The sequence below is a fragment of the Callospermophilus lateralis genome, unplaced genomic scaffold (genome assembly GCF_048772815.1).
Source record: "Callospermophilus lateralis isolate mCalLat2 unplaced genomic scaffold, mCalLat2.hap1 Scaffold_86, whole genome shotgun sequence".
Taxonomy (NCBI): Eukaryota; Metazoa; Chordata; class Mammalia; order Rodentia; family Sciuridae; genus Callospermophilus; species Callospermophilus lateralis.
Window position 1 is genome coordinate 5,602,875 of NW_027516693.1, and position 14,051 is coordinate 5,616,925.

The window sequence follows — 14,051 nt, forward strand, 5'->3', positions numbered from 1 at the left end:
GATAGGAAAAATATTATTTCAAAGTCCAAATCAGATTATTTATGACTATAAATAATCTAAAATGCTTGCTGACCTTGAGGCACATTACTCTGAACTCTTTTATCTTAACTCTAGTAAAAATTCATGCTGTTTGAACACATCCACACTCAGGCCAATGAACAATTATCTTTTCAGCTCATTATAACTAGATTGTCTCATTATAAACTTTTGCAGAAACTACTAGAAATGATTAGTTATTCATTTAGAATTCCATCAAAGTATTCTTCAATGGATGGAGAAATAATTATAAAAAATAGAATTCCAACTTTTAAGAATGTTTTCCTGTGTGCATATATCTCGTACTGTTAATGCTCAATTGAGGAAGGATTGTTTATTAAAGAAAGAGAAAGAAAGAAATTCAGCTTTTCTGTATATGATATTAAAAATTTTATTGTCAGCTTTAGTGAGATGATTCTTTGAGAAGAACTCTGCTTTTTTAAAATTGAGAAGTACTAGAATCAGTTGATAATTAAGACACTTATTTAAATAGATGGGGATGATAAGTAGTATTCACAAAATGTACAAATATGAGTTTTAAATATAAAAGATGATAGGTCATCGTGTAGTCTACTCATAAACAACATTATAACTAAACAAAACTGAAATATTTAAAATAGGTAAAAAAGAACACTGCCAGGTGTGGTGGATTGATTATATAGAAGCTTGAAACTAAAGGCCACAGAATTACAGATAATTTGAAGGCTACATAAATGAAAATGCTTCTGAGATAGAGCAAGGATCATTTGTTGAAAATATGAATATTTTTAAAGTTATAGTAATTTTCTAAAAATATTTAAGGTGATTGTTTAACCTGTCTCTTTTAGCTCCATAGGAAAATGATGAAGTATCACAACATATTTTTTAAATGGCAAATGTTTTAAATGAGATGTGTTAAAATCACAAATGATTTTACTGAATTTTTGTGTGTAATTTAAATTAATAGTACATATTTGAAGCCTAAAGAATATTAGTATTTGTAATCGTTTGATTGTTTAATAAGTTGACTGAGATTTAGGTGGAAAGTGTTTTAAAATCATCCACCAAAGCATTTAAATTATACTTACAGGCTAGATGACTTTCTATGCATGTGCACTCTATTATTGTGTCAGATTGACCAGTGGTCTTGGCTGTTCAAAAGTCAGTGGTCACAGTTGTCCTGAATTACTAGGTCTTTTTTCCTGTGGACCCTCTGCTGTGTTGCATGCTGTAATCTTCTTAATGGCTTCATTCCAATATTCACACATAATATTTTAGATTTATTGACTGTTAGAAATACTACCATGCCAGTAGCAGTTCCGCTACTCTTAAGGTATTTAAAATTGGAAAAATAAATCAGGGCAAAGCTTCCAGGAATCCTTTGTTTTCTTGAGGGAGGGGGAAAAAACTCTCTTCCTGTCTTCTGACAAGAACACTTGTTTTTTAATTTCATCATTTCACTACAGATTTGTATCATTAAAACACACACACACACACACACACACACACACACACACCCAAATATTTTATGGGGAGTGATTTTAGTGATACTGATTATTACATGAAATACCTTTTAAAGGCATTAGATAAATTAAAACGTGGTTTATGTGTTTTCTGTCTGTGAACACATGACTAAATTTTTGGTGGTAGTATCATATAGAAATATTTGAACATATATAGTCTGAATGTTTTGAAATAAAAAAGTAAATTTTAACTATCAATCATAGTTAGGCTTATTGTTGAATGTTTTTATAAGTGGGAAAAAGCTAGTTGAATTAAATATAGCATTTAAATCTCAAATGAATCTATTTTAATTTAAGAAAATAGACTATTGAAACCTCCCATTCCAAACATTTATACAAATTTAGTTTTAATTACCTAACAGTTTAAAATTATATATTTCTAAGGTATTACTCTTCATTTTTAAAAGTATTTTGGAGATTGGTGCTATTTCAAAAATAACAAATAGCGTAACCCACTCTTTGGAAAATTAAGCTAATGATTAGAATTATAATAAGATTCAGGAAATCCAGACTCAAAAAAATTAAGGTAAACAATTGTAAACTAACTCCCATAGACAGAAGTAGGTTAGAATTGACATTTGAAAAAGTTTTGTGCATTAGGATATTCATTACAACAGGCAATTAATTTGCCTGTATTTCTTAACTGTCTGTAAATAATTTTGTCTCATTCGGTTTTAAAAAATAATGTATTCTGAGGTAGATCAAAATGCTTATCCCTGGCCTGGGATTGTGGCTCAGTGGCAGATTGCTTGCCTCACACATAAGAGACACTGAGTTCCATACTCAGTACCACATAAAAATAAATAAATAAAGATATTGTGTCCATCTACAACTAATTTTTTTAAATGCTTATCCCTATTTTAGATAAGAAAATCAAGTCACACAAAGCATGGTGTATCTCATTTAGTGCAGATAGGTTGATCATCAGTCATATGCGCCAAGTACTAGACCATGATCTGCCCAGATAAATGTGATACACAGTGTAATAATTAATCATTTGAAATTTAATATCAAATTTTATTTACCATGGTCATATTGTTAAAGAAATATCAAAATAATCTATTTGATTTAAGATTTTCAGGATTTTTCTAAAAATGTTATTCTCATATTTTATATTATACTATTGAAAAATTTGTTTCTGTTTTCTACTGTAAGAGTGTATAGAAAATATAGTGCATTTAGGAGTTATTGTACAATTCACTGTAGACCCCAGTATGTGATAAAATAGCTATGATTAGTAAAAAGAATTATTGATAACTAAAATATTAGAAAGATCCTATTTTAGGGCTGGGGATGTGGCTCAAGCAGTAGCGTGCTCGCCTGGCATGCGTGCGGCCCGGGTTCGATCCTCAGCACCACATACAACCAAAGATGTTGTATCCGCCGATAACTAAAAAATAAATATTAAAATTTAAAAAATCCTATTATATAAAATGATCTTATCTAAAATACTGTACATGTTACAGTAAAGCCTTTATTATCTGAAGAAATGTGTTAATGATTTAATGTGATAGGAAAAGAAAAGACATAAATTACTCTAAATCACCCAGAATCACTAAAAGCCTAAAAAACTTGAGAAAACACCTAAAACTTTGACTTTAAATAACATTTTTGGATATCTACACTTATTTGGGAATAAGTTGGAAAAAGAATTATCTATTTTAGAGAATTTTTTTTTTTTGACTTACACACACGTTTATTCCTTAGGGTAGTGCCGCAAGCTGACAGGGATTTTTGTTTTACAAAGGAAACTGTAAAGGCTTCGAAGTGCAGAGAGGTCAGGTATCTTGTCCACAGCCACCAAAAAGTTCAGCCTAGATGAAGGGCTCGGTTCAGATGGATGGAGCCACAGACTCCCATTAAACACAGCGATACTGATGAAAAGCCCCCACTGGGAGCAGGAGCCAGCTGAGAAGCAGCTTCAAGCAGTCAACAAGCCAGATCCGTAATAAAACACCACCCAACTCACAGTCTCTAAGAAGACGTGGGGCTGGGCCGGGGCTCAGTGTAGAGCGCTCGTCCAGCAGTGTGAGGGGCTTGATCCCCAGCAACACAAAAAAATAATGAAGTAAAGGTACGTGTCCATCCAAAAAATCTTTAAAAAGAAAACAAAATGTTTCATAGTTTAAACACAGCAAATCCAAAACCCTGACAAATGCTGGTGAGGATGAGGCAAGAGGACGCTTGCTCGGTGCTGGTGGGAACGCGGGTGACACCCCATTGGAAGAGTCTGGAATCTCTCACAAGGTAGCCACAGACTCGCCTTCTGGCCCAGGACTGAGCTCCTGGCTGTCCACCTCCACGAGCAGAGAAACCCGCTCAGCAGCTCCGTCCATGACTGTCCAGGATGGAATGCAGCACCATGTCCCTCCACCCTTGGACAGACACGCGGGTACCCCTCACGCTGCCGAGCTGCAGGAGACCTGGAGGGACCCTAACTGCGGGCTGCAGGAGAGCGGCCTGAAAACCACTGGCCGCGCGGCCACCAAGCGACAGCCTGGGGAAGGGGACGCTCGACAGACACGGGAGGAGCCTTGTCGGCAGTGGAGAAGGGAGGGACCCAGGAGCCCAGAGTTTAGGGTGAGACCCAAAGAAGGTACCTGAGGGAACCCAATGCAGACAGGGACTCGGCAACCAGCAACTGACCAGGCCAGCGGCAGGTGCTCGTCACGGAGAACCCTGCTCTCTCGGCTCAACTGTGCAGCATCCCCAAACTGCTTTAGAAACAGTTATCTAAACACACGTAGCACCTAGAATTTATTAGTGGTAGAAAGCGATGACCTGGCGAACCCTACAGCGACCCTGCACACAGCGGCTCTGTGGCATTCACACTCTAGATGACCGCGGCCTGGCAGGGAGCAGAGCCCCACGCAGTAGACAGAGTCTTTCCTACAAGACACCCTCTAAGCCCAGGCGGCCCTCGCTGTCCTCACGGGCGAAGCTCCCGCTTGGTGGAGTCTGTGAGCTGTTCTCTGCTTGGTTCTTTAGTTTCAGTGAGAAATTCAGACAATACCGCAGCATTTCCAAGTGGAGGAGGACGGAACTACCTTCCACACCTGAGGTAAACGGAGCTGAGACGTCTGCGTTGTGCCCTCAGCAGGAGAGAGCTGGGCTCTGCGGGCCATTCAGGGCTGGGCCTGGGCTCCCTCCCAGCACTGCAAGGAGACAAAATGCACTGGACTTGCACACTGGACAGAGGTCACTGGACGCGGAGCTGTCAGCGGAGAGACGGGCCGCAGCGTCCTCCTCCTCCCCCTGTTTTCCTGCTCATCACCACACTCTGGTCACATGGGCAATGACTGGATTCAAGTTCTGCATCATAAAAGAGGGGCCAGCAGTCACGGGAGGTACCCTCACTTGCAGAACTTGGAAATGCAACACGAGGTCACTATGCGCTTGAGAGAGAAACTCACACAGAAAAAGAAAAAGAAAAAAAACCCACGTGCTTTTCCTCAGCGAACCCAGTCCTACAGCAGAGGCCAGTTACGGCAGGAACCGGGCATTTCCAATTCCCGCCCACGGAGTCCACAAAAGCAGCGTCCCCAAGAGACTCCTGAGGAGGGTAGAAGCACTGCGTCAAGGTCGTCAGGAAGGTCGCGGTCAGAGCTGAAGTCACTGAGCAGCAGACATGTGTAAGGACACAGAGGTCACTGGGTGGAGGTCACAGGTCGCCTAAGGGACGCTGTGCTGCAGGTCTTCCACCTCCAGCACCCACATGCTCTAGTGGAGGGGGTTCTCGGAGAGGTCGGTCATCTTGACGGCCTGCAGGCAGGGCTCGGGGCTGCAGGCCTGCACCACGCCCATCACCATCACGTACTTCCCTGGGACGAGGCAGGGCCATCCGCGCGGCACCCGCTCCAGGCCGCGCACCGAGAAGGCCCCGCTCGGGTCCCGCAGCCGCGCCCCGTCGCCGCCCTCCGCCACCACGGTGCCCTGCATCCACACGGCCGCCAGCTCCAGCGGCCCGCGGCCCGCCGCCGCCCGGGACAGCCGCCAGGCGCCAGGCCCGCTCTCCGCATCGCGCCGCAGCTGCTCCGCCAGCACCTTGAAGGGCGGCGACGGCGCAGCCGCACGGCCCCCGGCTCCGAGGCCGCCGCCATCTATTTTAGAGAATTTTTAAATTACCTTTCCTAAAACCATTGTATACTGACCTCTTAGGCCATGCAAATTGTCAATAGATATGTTTAATTCATTGAATATTTCCTCTAATCTAACATGAAGGTTTAACATGTTAAATGTCATAATATACATTATTAGTTCCAGGTTTGCCTCAGCTCTGCTATAATCCTTATTGTGTCTCATGGTAAGTGAAGCCCCTAACAAATTTCTGGGATGGCCATGTGAGAAAGTATACAGTTTTATTCAGCTTATTGCAGAATTTGGAGGACATTTTATTTGGCTTAGAGTAGATTTCAGGGAAAATACTGCTTTCAGTGTGTCTCTGAAGTGTGTTCATGAGCATGGTCTGAGTTCTTAGCTTTACAATCCAGGCATCTAGTTATGTGTTTCCCCCCACCACACAGCCTTGACACAGTACTTTGTACTTAGTAGGTATTCAATAAATAAATTATATTAAGCAATTATGTTGAAAGGAAACATTATTGCTCTTCTTAAAAGCTTGCTTTTAAAGTCCCTGTTTACTGGAAAATTTTGTAAGGATATTTTCATTTGACTTTCATAATAAATAAAAGAAGAAACCTATAAGCATATTTGAAATATACTTTTTTGTCTAAGAGTATAGCATTCTATTTCCTGTATTTGGAAGAGGAGGCCATCTTGTGAGGATATGATTGTATTTCTGTACACTAATTGAGTGTCCCTGGAAAGACACTATTCTTTTATAAGTGATTATTTTCAGAGATGTGATATTTAAAAATAGACTTTTTGTTTGTATGTTTGTAGGTAAAATAGTGTGTGTGTGTGTGTGTGTGTGTGTGTGAACTATTTTCCAACTGTTCTCCTGGTGTATATTTTAAGAACATAAGTCTTAAGTGCAAAAACAAAAATAAAAAATTGCTGAAGCCTTAAATATGCTTCCAAACATTTCAAAGATCTTTGTTATTTTCTCTTAAATGAATGTGGCAAGCTGTCCCTCCCACCAGACTTTAGTAATCTCCCCTTTTATGTCTCTGTACTTTTGCCATTTATAACGTTGATTTATTGTTTGTTACTTTTAGTGATTTTTAAATGCCCATGAAGTCTTTGGCTTCCTCATGACTTTGTATTTCATATTAAATTATGCCGTCTTCTTCTGTTGCCCACACCCTCTCCCTCCCATATTACCTTAATAGCATGTCTCTCTCTGTTCTAAAGCTAGTTTTTAAAAATGTAAACTTTGATTTTTGACTATTAAAGAAATTTCCAATTTATTCTAGTCCTTTAAATTGTTGACTTTTCCATATTCAAGAAACTCTTTTGTATGTGATATTGAGAGCACGTCACCATAGTTACTCCCCAGTCTTTCTTATATCATGACTTGGTTAACTTTTAAATGAATTATGATCCTGGTGTCCATCACAGATATTCTGCTCGAGGAATAAATGTAAAACTATGCCTGAAACAGATTGTTGATATGCTAATTTAGTTACTTTTTCAGTCTTCACTGATTCAACAAGTATTTGTCAAGCATCTGCTATCTGCCCATATTTTGCTAAGAGCTGGGGATATAGTGGTGAACAAAAAAATATATACCCCAATTTTATGCTATTTACATTGTGTTAGCAAACACTTATCTAGTATTACAAGTTGGGTCAAATGTTGTAAAAGAAAGGAAAAAATGCAGTAGAAGAGAAAAACAAGGAGATTCTAATTTAGATTAAGGGTGAGATTGGTAGACTGGATCTGTTCTAGGCTCATTGATACAGAGAAAATCGTTTGCAGTTGTTGTGTAGCAAGTAATTGTCTTTTGTGGTAATGTACAGGCTCTTGAGAGCTCAGATGTTCTCCTTGTATACCACAGCAGTAAAGACTGTAAGCCCGAAGTTTGTTTTTTTGTTAAAGCATGACAACCCCCTGATGCTGTACCAGTTGCATTGAGGGTGGGATTTCAGCAGCACCTGTTTGAGAAACTATGTAAACAGTCAGAAGCTTGGTATATATTCTTATTTCATATCTGTCACATATCCTTTTGTACTCTTTGTCTCTTCTTTAGATGACATATTTATTAGGGTACAGACTAAGCTTCTGTAATAGAGACCTCTAAACACCCTTTTATAGATAAAAATAGAAGTTTTTTTTCTCTGTTGTGTAATAATTAAGAGGAAAGTTGTTCAGAGCTGTGGGGTGTCTGCTATCCTTCACACATGTCATTCATCTCCAGGGTTAAGGTAGCTGTTCCACTACTCTTTGCCCTCAAATAACAGGGGAAATCCAGGGAAGGGCACTCATTCCCCTTTTAGGCATAGCCTGAAAGTGTCACATTCCTCAGTTCACATCCCTTTTGTTAGAATCCAGCCATATGGCCATACCAGGTCACAAGGGATGTTGAGAAATAGCTGGGTTTTAACTATGTAATATTTAAAACTTACATTACCAAAGAAAAGAAGAGTAAATCATTGTGGACTGACAGCCCCATTTCTGCTACCAGCAAACTAAAGTGAAAATAATTTAGCTGAACTGACATATTATTCTTACTAGTCCACAGTGTTTGTGGTACAGCTAAGCTCAGTGTGTCAGGATTATCTTTCTTCAGAAGTAGCCTGAATGGTGGGTATGAGTCAGACATACAAGCAAAGGAGGAAGAGGAAAAGCATTTACAAAAGTTGGGCTATGGTGAAGAGGTTGGCAAATTCAAGAAATGGAAAGAAGGCCTCTAGGTTGTGTGATGAGTAATAGAGTTATGCAAAAGGAGATGGGAGAGTTAGGCAGAAGTGATCAAAAGGGACTATGGTTCTTTAATATACCTTTGGACTTTATTGAAAATTCAGTGACAATTTTTAACAGAGGAATAGTGTCATCTGTTAAAAAATATCATTTTGGGTTCTGTGTCTGGAAGGTCACTGTAAGTTTAAGAAATAAAGCAGATCTGTGAAAACCATTTGCAGTGGTCAGGGTGAAACATGATAATAGTTTCTTGAATCTGGTAATACAAGGATTTAGAGAAAAGTGGACAGATTTGAAAAGTATATCAGAGGTAGAATAGACAAGCCTTGGTGAAGTATTGCATATGGGGATGAGAAAGGGTAAAATGCTGAGGAGGACTAAAAAGTTCCTTTGAGAACAACAGAATAAATGAAATTGACACTGTTATGACCTTGAGTTTGAAGTGGAGTGTTAGTTAGCTCTCCAGCACTGTAACAAAATACCTGAGATAAACAACTTATAAGAGGAAATGTTTATTTTAGCTCATGATTTCAGAAGTTTCAGTCTTGATAGGAGCAAGTAGCAGAGGAAATGGCTTCCCTCATGGTAGCTTTATGATGAAGAGTCAGGAAAAGGCCAGAGCCTGAGTATCTTTCAAGTGCATGCCCCAAGTGACTTAACTTCAAAAATAAGAAAACAAGACAGTTGATACTTTTTCATTATTAATAGGATTATGTGATAATAGCCATATGACTAAGATTTCAAATGTTTTTCTAAATTCTGAGTTATATTCAAGTATATAGAATTCATGGGAACATACACAATTTTTTTCCCAACTTAATGTACAAGTTTGGAAATTAAATCATAAAATGTCATTTCTCAGACCACATATTGAAAAAGTGCAGAAGAAACACCATCGTTTTACAGATAAAAACTGCTAAAAGCTAATTAGTGCTGCAAAGGGCAATGGTAACGGGTGATAATTTACTCCAGTGACCTAAAGGAAGAGAAAACAGTAAAGTTGACATAATCATTTTATGTGAGATTGATATCCTTGTATCTAAAATTGATTTTTAAAAACAATTTCAGTTTTACAGACTATTTTTGATCATTCATTGTCTCATATAAAAGCAGTTAATTCAGCTGCTTTTCTGGTCTCTGAAAAACAGGAACAACCTAAGCTCTACAGGTACTAACAGTTGAAATCTTCTAGTTAATGTTGATGTAGTTTGTAAAAGTTGAAATAATATATAAATAGCACAGGAAAAAGGGAACCATATTTATTGCTATTTTCAATCTCACATATTTGTAGGAAATTAGATGGTATGCTCATGAAGAATAAGCACTGTCCAATAGAAATCCAATAGAAATATAATGTGAGCCACATATGTAATTTAAAATTTTTAATCTCATTAAAATTCCAAAGAATTTGATGAAATTAATTTTAGTGATATATTTTATTTATCCCATACTTACAATACTGTTTCAAAATATAATCAATATAAAAATTATTCATGAAATAGTTTCTATTTTACACTTAGAGTAAATCTCAGTTTGGATGAATGACATTTTATTTGGACAGTGCAGTTCTAGAACACATATTTTCATTTTCTATACATTCATACAAAGCTCAGAAACTATGACTGGGTAACTAGAAGTAAGATTTAAAGTTTATGATTTGGTCAGGAAGGGATTGTGAGATTTATACTCCTGGATAGCTCAAGCAACAGTCATGCAGTCAAGGGCATAATGGAGTAAAACCAGAGGAGTGGGTACACTTGATTCCATTGCCTGTGAGCAAAAGTATTATGCTTATTCAAAGAATAATGTGTGCTTGATTTATAGAGAGCTAATTTATCAATTTCCTATTTTATTAAAAAGTACACTTTTTTGCACACATATAAAGCATGACTTATTTGTTTTTAATTTTTAAAAGCAAAAATTAAAAATTCCCCAACCCATTTAGGTTAAATAATATTTCTAAAAATTGAGAACATTTTCTTTTCCTTCCATCGTAATATATTTTGGGGATAGTAATTAAATATGTGCCCTGATATTCATTTCTATTGTTTTATATTTTACAACCATTTGAAACTTAGAAAAAAATAATATTATTCAAACTAGAATAAAGGGCATTAAGACAGAAGATTTATTTTTGTATCCTTCAACTGAATTTTTGTTTGGATATGTGGATTACCTAAAAATGTTCATTTATTGAGGTTAGATTTTAATATTAAAAATTCCCTCTTAAATGAATCCTGGTATATGCACTTTGTGGGCTAAATGAATTAGGCTCTAAACTTTTATCTGAATCTATGGAGCTTCGATGTAAATTGAAAAGATCACAGCTATGGGGAGAAGACCTACACTGCAAAGGCCTTTCTGCATAGATTATGAACATCATAACTCAATAATTTTTTCAAAACTATGGTTATAATTGGACCCAGTGGGGGTCTGTTTCTTTGATCAGATCACAGCAATTGTGACTTCACACTGGAAAATGTCACCACTGTGCATGTTTATCACCTGTAGAGCTGCTCTTTCCGCTGATGCTGTGCTCATTTCTAATTAGCATTATTCAAAGTTTAGTTGTTAATTAGGTTGACACTTCAATTACAATCATCATCTACAAGACTAGTCAGGACTACTTGTATAAGGAAATAAAAATATTCTTTTTTGCATATATGTGTAAAGGATAAATGACATTATTTTATTATCTGGTAGTTTCATACAGTAAGAACATGCTCGGTTAAGGGAGGAATCCAATTGGAATTTGTCTCAGTTTTTATTAAGAAAACAGAATTGTTACATAGTTTCACGTTTCTGTTTTAAGCATTGATGGGGGTTGTATATGAGGATCAATATTTTTAAATATAAAGACTATAGTTTTCCATTTTATGTGAAAGAAATTAATGAAGTGAATTTGATGCATAGGAGCATGTTATATATCTCCTCCCCAAAAAATCAGTTTACATCAAGAGTAGAACTCACTTAAACATTAATTTGATAATATTGTTCTCTAAAGTACGTTGCACTTGAAATTAAAGTATGGAATATGTCTGAAAAATGATAACACATTTAGGTGACTTTTAAAATCATACAAATTCCTAGATGAATCTTTCTTAATTTAAAAACATTAGTACTTTTTTGATTACTGGATTATAATATAGTGATATTGAACTTAAGGCCAGCATGTGGTAGTCTGAAAACTAGAAAGAAAGTGTATATCATATATTTTCCTCTTATTAGCTACAAAGTGAGGGCAGGTTAATTCATGTCTTTGCACCTCTTATCTCTTCATTCATAAATGGTATATGAATTCTTTTCTTAGAAGACTATTGTGAATATTAAATGAGACAATGTGTAACATTTGCAGAACATAATTCTCCACTCACGGTACGGTCTCAATAAGTTTATCTCTTCTTCCCTCTTTTTTTTTCTAATAATGACAAAACATATCAACAAATGACTGGAAAATTACATATACAAATGAAGCTTCCAAAAGTAAAATAAAATTCTAAGTGATCCTGAAGAACCCACAACAAATAACCTTACATAGCAGAAATGAGCTATATTCAATGAGCTTCACCTCAAAACAAGTGGACACACGTAATTGCTAAAAATCTGCAGAAAAGTGGCTCACAAGCAGTTTACTGTAAAATAATTAAAGCTTATTTATGTCAAGAGGCCTTGAGAAAAAAAAGAGAGCATAAACCAATTTGCATTAGCACATTACTATTCACTCCTGCTTTGGTTTCAATTGACAGACAAGCAGGTGCTCGCTGCAGTTAAAAAGATAAGCTATCAGGAAAAAGGATGGATTTTTGGCTGACCTGCAGACACTGTGGTTTGCCTGCTGATTGGGTTCGTACCTCGCTGTACCAATTTCTGAGGTGTTAATTTAACTGTTCTTCTCTGTCATGCAGGTCTCGGCCTTGAAAACAAAACTGAAGAAACAGTCTACAGCTACTGGTGATGGACTAGCTAGGGCCTTTCTTAGGGCACAGGCTGCTTTGTTTGGATCCTACAGAGATGCTCTGAGATACAAACCTGTAAGCATTTTATTTCATCACTATTGTATAGTTCTTTGGAATGAGGCAAAAGAAAGAAACATCATTTTAATATCACACCTTAAAAAAGTATCATGACTATCTTATAAAATCCAACATAGTATACTATAAAACATCTCCAATTCCTTGGCTTTCTGTGTTAAGATTTTTGGTAAACTTTAGTTAATACTGCCCACATTCTTTTGCATATCACCTTATTAAAATTCTAAAAATGGAACACTTACCTCTTAACTAATTAATTGTGTTCAAACATAAAGCACTTATCTGATCTTGTTAAAATTATTAAGAAATTCATCAATCAAACTTATTTAATGAATTTAAATATGACAAGTACAATGTGAAAGTTTAAGAAGTTAAAACTGAAAATTTTTGCAATATTTGGAAACTTAATTGTTTGCCTAATGTGTAACACTTTTCTAAAGTGGGCTTATCTATTTAGTGTATTTTGACTCATTTTGCTGTTAATTTCACATTCTAAAAATGGTTATTGTGTAGAATTATAGTCAAGTTTTTATGTGGTCTAATCTGCATTATTGATTAAGGTATGTTAAGTTGATTTATAAAAATGATTATACTACTGTTCCATGACCAGAGAAATATATTTCAAAGGATAAAAACATAGAATTAGTAAAAGTAATACAAAGACCTGCTGTTTATTAGGAAGTTTACTAAACTGCAGTACCCTTAGTCGCTAGACTTTGATCTTATTTGTAGAATGAGAATTCTTATAGTTTCTCTATCTTTCAGGGTTGGTTTGTAAATCCCTATTGTAAAGTAGGAAGTACTAAACATATGTGGATGTGTTCAAGGGTTATTGAGTTATTGGAAGAGTCTTACATGCATGAGCATATTTGCTGCTGTCTCTAAGTAAATGTGTATGTCCATTTTACATGCTCTGTTAGCTTTATGTTAGCTGTAACAAAATACCTGTGGTAATCAACTTATAAAAGGGAAGGCTTTATTTTTAACTCACAGTTTTGGATGTTTCAGTCCATGGTCCATTGGCCTCATTGTTTTTGAGCTTTGGGAAGTCAGCTCGCTTTTGCAGGGAGCACGTGCAAAGCTCCTTATCCTTACTTCATGGCTGGGACACAAAAATTGAGGAGAAAGGGTCCAGGATCTCAATATCCTCTTCAGGGGTACATACTCAACAAATGGAAGACCTCTCCTTAGACTCTGTGTCTTAAAAGATTTCACCATCTCCCAATAGCTCCACTGGCTGAAAGACTAAGCCTTAACATGTGGGGCTTTCAGGGACACTTATCTAAACCATAGCACATGCTAATGCTTTAAATGTATGCATTTATAGAACTCATAGTACCATACATAACATACAGAGCTCATATGGGAGAGCCTTAAATATTGTTGTTAGGATCTCACTCTTTGCAAGACTAGAAAACAGTTATCTACTCTCTAATAAGGCATATACATATTCAATTTATTCAACTTAAAACAGAAAAAAATAGTTTGAAAGACAAAATTAATGATTTATTATGATTATAGGATTTTTTTGTAATAGGAATTGATTTTGAGTTTATAGTATAGGAAAGAAGGTTAAAAACATAATTTTGCATGAATTTTACCACATTTAAATACTTATTCATCTTTATAAACTAACTTTTTCTTTTGTTTTCCTTCTAAA

The 14,051-nt window shown here is 36.5% G+C and overlaps 1 pseudogene; it reads right to left on the minus strand.

Annotated features, from left to right (window-relative positions):
• Nucleotides 1-5,210: 5,210 nt before the first annotated feature.
• On the minus strand, nt 5,211-5,638 carry LOC143641124 (recQ-mediated genome instability protein 2 pseudogene; annotated as a pseudogene).
• Nucleotides 5,639-14,051: the final 8,413 nt, after the last annotated feature.